The following is a 7,609-nucleotide window of genomic DNA, read 5'->3' on the forward strand; positions in this document are numbered from 1 at the left end:
CGTGGAGTTTCTTCTTTTAGAGCGCAAAGCTCTGATTGTCCCATGCGTAGCCTGAAGGCCATCTGGCTCTTAGATTTGACGTCTAACGGCAGGCGCGCCGCATGTGCAAAATTGCGCGTTGCAGGTGCCTCGATCTTCTTTTTTTTTAAAAGCGAAAGTTATTGCCCCAGGGCATCAATGATGAGTGAAGGTGTGATGAATGATATAGTAGAGATTAAATGAATGAAAAAGGTTAGCTGATTTGATGAAGTCCAGTAGAGAACGATGGTACGGACCCTGCGTCCAGGCAATGTATGAAGAAGGGTTGCATGGTGAAAGACCTGCTACCATCAGGTGCCGGATCCTTGTAGGCTTGAGAGCTGGGCAGTCCCACAGTAAGTTATCAATGTCGGCCTCAATGTCCTTGTGTTTACATATCGGAAACCCTGGCCGAGGAAACAATTCTCGGTACTAAGGCCACTTCCGAGTTATGGCTGGTGTGAGGGCAACCCCGACCCGGATCATCCTAAGCGCAACCTCCTCTGCACGGGTAAGACCGCGGGGGAGGGTTACCGCACACGGAGGGATGAGAGCACGTGTGCGGCGCCGGAGGAGTTCCTTTCTCGATGAAAGGAGGGTAAAATTGTCCAAATGAAGGAGCCGAGGTGGTGATGAGTTTGGATTCGCAAGGCGGGTCGCTAAATCTGCCTGGCTTTGATAGGTCAGCTGATCCCGTGGGACCCACTCAATACGTACTGGCTGCGGGATGCGTGCCACGAGCCGGTGGATGTCCTGTCACATCGTGAGACAGCGGCTAACACGTCGTAGCAACCGGACAACTTGAAGGGTGTCAATGCGGATGACAACTCGGGCCGCAGGGAGCATATTTATGTCGGTCACGAGCAGAGTGCTTCTTGAACTGCAATGAGCTCAGCACATAAGGACGAAGGGGGTTCTGTAAGCTGAAAACAAGAGGTTTGATTCAGGGCAGGTGTGCACGAGCAGTAGATAGCTGTTGTTACTTTGCAGTCTTGTATGCTTGCGTCTACGTAGACAACAATGGATCCTTCAGGCAGGCAAGCATCTTGTTCCTCAAATTTCTGACGAAGCAATGATGCCGAATGAGCAGATGTTGGCCGGCGATTATCTGTTGGCTTGTTGTCGCTGAGCTGTACAAACTTCCATGGGGGAAGAGCTGGCGTTGGCCGCTGAAGAATGGGGTGTGACGTTGCATAAGTCCTCAGTGCACGCGTGGAGTGCGATAGACTGCCCTTAAGGCTGCGCACTTCACGGCACTGCTGCACCAGCTCATCAATGGTATTGAGCTGCGCATTCTCTTGTAAGGCTATGACCGGTGTGATGCGTGGAAAGCACGTAATGGTCCTCATAGCCTCTCGGTTCACGGCTTCAAGGCGATCCCATCGGACTCTTGTAAGATGTTGAAACTGGGCTTGATAAACAATACGTGGCTGCAGAAATGCCCTCACCAATTTCCGTGCAACGAACAAGCCTGCGCCAAGAGTTTTAGGGGCAATTCTTCTAATCAAACCCAAAGTCTGAATAGCTTGCCTTTTTGCCTGAGAAAGCCATGCAGTCGCTGATCCTGATTGGTGAATCATTGAGCCAAACATTTTTACACTCGGAGTTTCCTGTAGTGGGGTTCCTGATAGACAAAGACGGATTGGACTTGCAGCAAGTTTACGGCATCCCCAGCGGTTGGCGACAGAGGTGTATGTTGTTTTATGCACGGATAGCTGAAGTCCGATGGATGATGCGTAATTACAGGTAACATCCAAGGCAGATTGAAGGGCAGCCTCCTGAGTACGGAGATCTTGGTGAGTACTCCGCACCGTGATGTCGTCAGCGTACTGGAGAATTTTTATCTCACGGATGTCATGTAAGCGCCAAGCCAGAGGGATGAAAGCAATATTAAATAACATCGGCGACAATACTGATCCCTGGGGCACGCCGCAGAGAGGAACAAATGATCCGACAGCTTCGCCGCTGAGGCGTATTGCAAAATTTCTGCCTTCCAAAAATGATGGGACAAAACTACGCACTCTCAGAGGGAGATGAAGCATGTCAATGGAGTTCAGAATGGCTGCATGACTGATGTTATCATATGCCTTTTCGACGTCCATTGCTAAAGCAGTACGCACATTGCGGCTGCAGGTAGATGACAAAACTGCAGATGCTAAGACAGGCAACCCGTCCTCTGTACCAATATATGGACGAAAGCCGATTTGTGCTGAGTGATAAAAACCGTGCTGCTCTAGCCGTCATGACAGTCGTATGGCTAGCATTTTCTCCACCAGCTTGCAGAGCGCAGGAGTTAAGGAGATAGGTCGCAAGTTGGCGAGGTCTGTCAGAGGCTTTCCTGATTTCGGGATAGTAATCACGACAGCGGATTTCCAGCTCTCGGGCACTACGCCATCCAACCATACTTTGTTTATGGTGTCTAGTAATTGAGGGAGTGCAGCGTTACTCAGGTTCTTGTACACCTCGTACTGAATATTGTCCATGCCGGGCGCTGTTTTCCGTTTCGCAGCATCTATTGCAGCCTGAAACTCAGGCATAGAGAATGGACACGCAATTCCATCTACGTCGACATCAGACGGCATCTGATATACATGCGCTGGGGTGCCTGCCATATTAAAACCAGCGGATGAAGGCACAGCATCGTATTTCGGGAAAAACTTTCGCGCTGCTTATTCTCGAAATCATCTGGCGACAAGTGAGCCGCGAAGCATGCGGTTGCCGCTTCGTGAGTCGAACGGCGACCGCGTTCCACTGTACGGAATGTTCGCCAGAGAGAGGAATTCGAGGATTTTGCAGAAAATTGTTCGCACCACGCATGCCATTGCCTCCGAGAGAGGTCGCGTTCATATTTGCGTGCGTTAGCTGTAATATAGTGCAATCGCATACGTGCCCGCGACGAAGTAGGGCCTCTCGTAGCAGCCAGCTCGGCTTGACGGCGTGCCGCCCACAAGTTAAGAACGCCGAGGTCTGGTGCCGGTCGACCAACATCAGTCCATGTTGAGCGCTGTTGAGCGCTGTTGGGCGCTGTTTGTATGCGCTCAACAAAGATTGGCGAAGAATCTGAGGAGATTGTCCATACAGGAGTGGAAACTGTCCCAGTTGATCACAGAACATTTGTAGTGTAAAGGTAGAAAATGTGAGGTGTGAAGACCGGTGATGACAGGGTGATGATCACTTCCCCAGCAGTCTGGCTCGATGTGCCAGGAGGGAGTACCCGGTCTCGACCACCACGTAAAGTCTGGAGCATAGGAAGCACTGCGAGTTTGACGCACTGGCCGTGTTGCTTTCCCAGGATGGTTGAGCAGCACAAATTGGGCATCCGTGAAGGCGTCCCGCACACGCCTGCCACGAGGGCTTGAAGTGGGGTACCTCCAATCCTGGTGAGGGGCGTTAAAGTCACCTCCGACTAAAATCGGGCACCCGGGATACTCCCGACGGACATTTGTTAACCAGATAAGATTAATACTGGAGGAAACACCACCGGCTGGTCTAACGTAAAATGAAACGACCACCACGGTTCCCTTCTTAAGTTTTGCAGCCACTGCCACTACCTCTTGATACGACGTGCACCAGTATTTAGAGCAAGGGGTACATGCGTAAAGCGTGAGTTCACATACACCGCCGCCTTTCCCGGGGGAGCAGCAGTTTGTACACGACGGTCTATCATTGAATGAGACATGTAGGCACTGAAGCCTGGAATCGATGGCAAGGCATTTGTTTCCTGTAGCAGCATGACCCATACCTGGAGCTTGTGAATTTGTAGTCGGGTCTTGAGCTCTCCCACCTTTGTGAAAATGCCTCTGCAGTTCCACTGCAGTACACCAGCACGACTGGAACTTGCCATTTCTAGTTACTAGCCCAAGCGCTGTAGAATCACGGACGTCAGGTTGGACAACTGGTTGACCATAAACCGGAGCAAAGAAGTCGCAGGGTTGTCCAGTGGCATTGCGGTAATGTGAGAAGAGGCGGCCGGAAATGACACTGGTGGTTGGCAGGAAGGCGATGTTGCTGCGCCATTGATATATGAGGCGGATGATTTCGCTGCCCGTCTACGTCGAGCGAGCAGTTCACGGTGTTGCCGGAGCTTGGTGACCTCCGCTAAAAGACGTGCGATTTGTTCGTCGACTGCGGCCATATCGTCCTGCGGTAGTTCAGGCACACTGCGCAGCTTTGCTGGCTGTTTTCGGATGCGTTCTTTTCGCACAGTACCGTTAGAAGACTGCTGAGCTGAAGGATCATGCGTGGTGTGCTCAGGAAGCTCCGGCCACTCGTCGTCATCCCACTGGATAGCTGCGAACCGATTGGATATCTGCAATGAGGTTATACTGTCTTGTATTGGCCAATGTTTTGGCAATTCGACGGCGAGCCTGTTGCGTTGCCTTTTGTTTCGTCGGACAGCTTGAAGATGTTATCTCGTGGTCGTCGGATTTGCAAAGGCCGCATCGATAAGCCACTTTCTCTTCCGATGTACTTTCACCGGCAGGAATGAATGGGCAGGATTTGCGCATATGTCCAGTACGGAAGCAGTTATAGCAATATACCGCGCTCGGTTTATATGGCCGAGGCCGTAAAATACAGCCATAATAGTACAGACGGGCTGGTAGTGTCAGAGGGCCTTGCGAGGTGACTATGCAAGAGCGCCCCTTTCCCATGCGTCGGGCCTGGATGACACGGTGCGTGGGACAGTACAGCTCACGCTGGAGAGCAGTTTGATCCTCAGTGATATCGACGTTGTAGACGACGCAGCGATGCAAGTCGGAGCCTTCAACTAAATACACTTGTACTGGCACTGAGATTTCGCTTGTCAGTGAAATACTGCTGAGCGTTTGGAGCCGTTCTACGGCAGTCAGAGTCGGAAGCCACACTGCAATGGCGTTGGATTTTGTCCTGGCTGTGAAGCCCCGAAAACCTTTGGTTCCGAGGCATGCGTCCAAGTAAGCTTGTACAATATTGTTGGGTATATCCGTGAGGCTTTTGTTGGCCAGTGATTTAATGGCCACTTTGTAAGACGACGATCCGGGTGTAGGCTCCACCGAGTTCTCGGTCGTAAGACAAGTGCGCTTACCTTGGGAGCCATCACTTGCCGGAGGTGGAATCGGTCGGCTGTCGTTTGAGGGACGCTTGTGAGTTGCGCGAGGGCACTTTTGCACGGGTAGAGGTGCCGATAAGTCCATTGAAATGCCCTGTTCATCATGCCGTGCGGTTTGAGGCCCATCCGGTGGTGTAGAGTTGATGGCCATGTGCCCAGGTGGCAGATCACTCACGAGCAGTCCGGCATTTCGGGAAGGCAGGAAAGGTGCATCTGCTCATGAACCGGGAGCACAAAGCTGGGCCTGGTGCCGCGGATCAGGTGTCGACTACGTGGCAGGTGATGCCACGAGAGACGCCGGCATAGGTACCTCCGCCAGTGTGGCAGCGGAGGCACTAAGCCTAACGTCAGTTCCCAGCTCAGCTGCACTCATGCATGGTTCCCAGGAGGCTTCATACGGTGGGAGGACGTCCGGAGCTTCTTCAGAAGAAGAGGATGCAGTGCTCTTCAAATAGGGCACGTATTTACGTGGATGGCGAGGTTTTTCTGAAGAGCGCTGTGCAGACACTTTAGCAGGAACACACTTCTCCCTCGATCTTCTTCATCGAAGCCTTCTTCATCGAAGTCTTCTTCATCGCGCTTGGCACTGATGTTTGCCGCGGCGGTGGCTGCTGCTCGGCCGCTCCTCCTCGCCAGTTGTTGCATGCGGTGTGTCACGTGATAGTCTCTTGCGCATGGCAGTCACGTCCGCCGCTGCGCCCGCCACTGTTCTGGGCGCTCGCTCTTGCACTTCTGGCACCTGATGCATCACGTGATTTGCTTTCGCTGAAGTCTTCAAAAAATAGAGATGAACTAGAACTAAACCGTGTCTAACTATGTTTAGCAGAGCTGTCGCTCTGTATATCTTGGCTCAGCTAAGTTGAGCCAAAACCACTTTTTATTTTTTATGAGTTGTCTTGCTAAAGCGGAATATCGCTTTGAGATGTAAATGAATGTTGGATCAATAAAATGGAAGAAATTATTTCTAAGCTTTTACAATGGCGCCTTTACCGCTCTAGATTATATAGCTCTCCTTGTCACCCCTTCCCTCATGACATCGCTGAGGAGTCCGCCGAGAAGTGAGACCGTTACTGCGTGTTTCCTGTCCTCAAAAGTAATTTTTTTTCACGTAGCTTTTTGCTGCGTTTTTCTTTCTCCTTATGTCTGGGCGTGCACAAAATTGCAGCGGAATCTGTTTAAGCAGACCTTCAGCTCGGTCTCGTGCTATCAAAGCTAAACCAGATGCACTGCCATATACGGTTAACTAGACTAGCTGCGCCATTTAGTGCTGGGAAGAATAAACCGGTTTGGGCGACGCTCCCCCGTGGCCGAGATATCCTTCCATTATCTTTCACCGTAAAAGAAATTAAAGTAATAATTAATTCTTACGGAACTTTAACAGCACAGGTCCTCAATGTTGAAATGTAATTAAAGTATTGCATACGCGGAAATTTAAATCCACGTTAAATCCACAAAATTTTAATCATAGTAACCCGTTGCTTAAGGGTTGTTCTCATCCCCACAAGGCTGACCACCTCCAGTCGAGACCAGATTCTCGTCCGGTCAAGACAAATCATCCCTGGCGGAAAAATACGGGCGGAGTTGGGTGGTAGCAGCTCTACACCTAATCAGCAGGAACGCTGCATAGGCGCTACGATTCCGTGTAGCGACGGAAAAGGTCCGTCGCCACCAGGTAGCTACGTGTCCGTCCAGGGGCACAGACTTGGGCTCATGTTGAGTAAACTAGAGTGCGCCGTGGACGTCCGGGCCGGGACGAAAGCCGATAGCGCCTACGCCCGGTAGGTAGGCCTAGAGACGTGAGGAAACATGGAGTCTGCTTTGCAACGCCATTGATGTCTGGAGCCCTCTTCTGCCTAACTACCCCTTCCTTCTTCACCTTTTGCTTTGCCTCCCAACTCTACTCGAATTTTCAACTCTAACCTTCTGTTTCTATTTGCAGAAAATTTGTGTCCAAGCTTCATATTTTATTTCAGAACATATATAGGCTTATTGTGGACTTATACCTCTTTTAAGAACTTATACAAGCAGTACTACTTTCAAATGCTTTAAAAAATGCGCACGGAACACATTCCCCCTTTGCTTAGAAATGGAAGAAATTTATCGTAAGCGTCCATACGCCAAAGGGTATGCGAACTTAAAATCCAGTGCTTAAAATGGCACCGTAGGCGATCCATGAAACGTTTTGCCACCTCTCCTACAGTAGAATTACAGGCATTGCTCTCCTAAATTTATTCGGTACACTCGCTTTTCTGTTGTAATTGTCTCTATATCTTCCATGGCTATTTTTGTTCGGCCAGCGTATGTTTTCTTTTTATGCTCTGACTACTTTTCGGTTTTGTGGTTTTCATTATGGACTATTTGCCATCACCATATTTTATATATTCTCTTTTAAAAAGTCTGTTCACTTTCAGATATATTTTCTTTTCATCCTCACGAATTCTATGCATGCGCTACATTCACCTCAAGTATTACCACGATCTAGGCGCTGCAGGAAAGCAACAA

The sequence above is a fragment of the Amblyomma americanum genome, chromosome 9 (genome assembly GCF_052857255.1).
Source record: "Amblyomma americanum isolate KBUSLIRL-KWMA chromosome 9, ASM5285725v1, whole genome shotgun sequence".
NCBI lineage: Eukaryota > Metazoa > Arthropoda > Arachnida > Ixodida > Ixodidae > Amblyomma > Amblyomma americanum.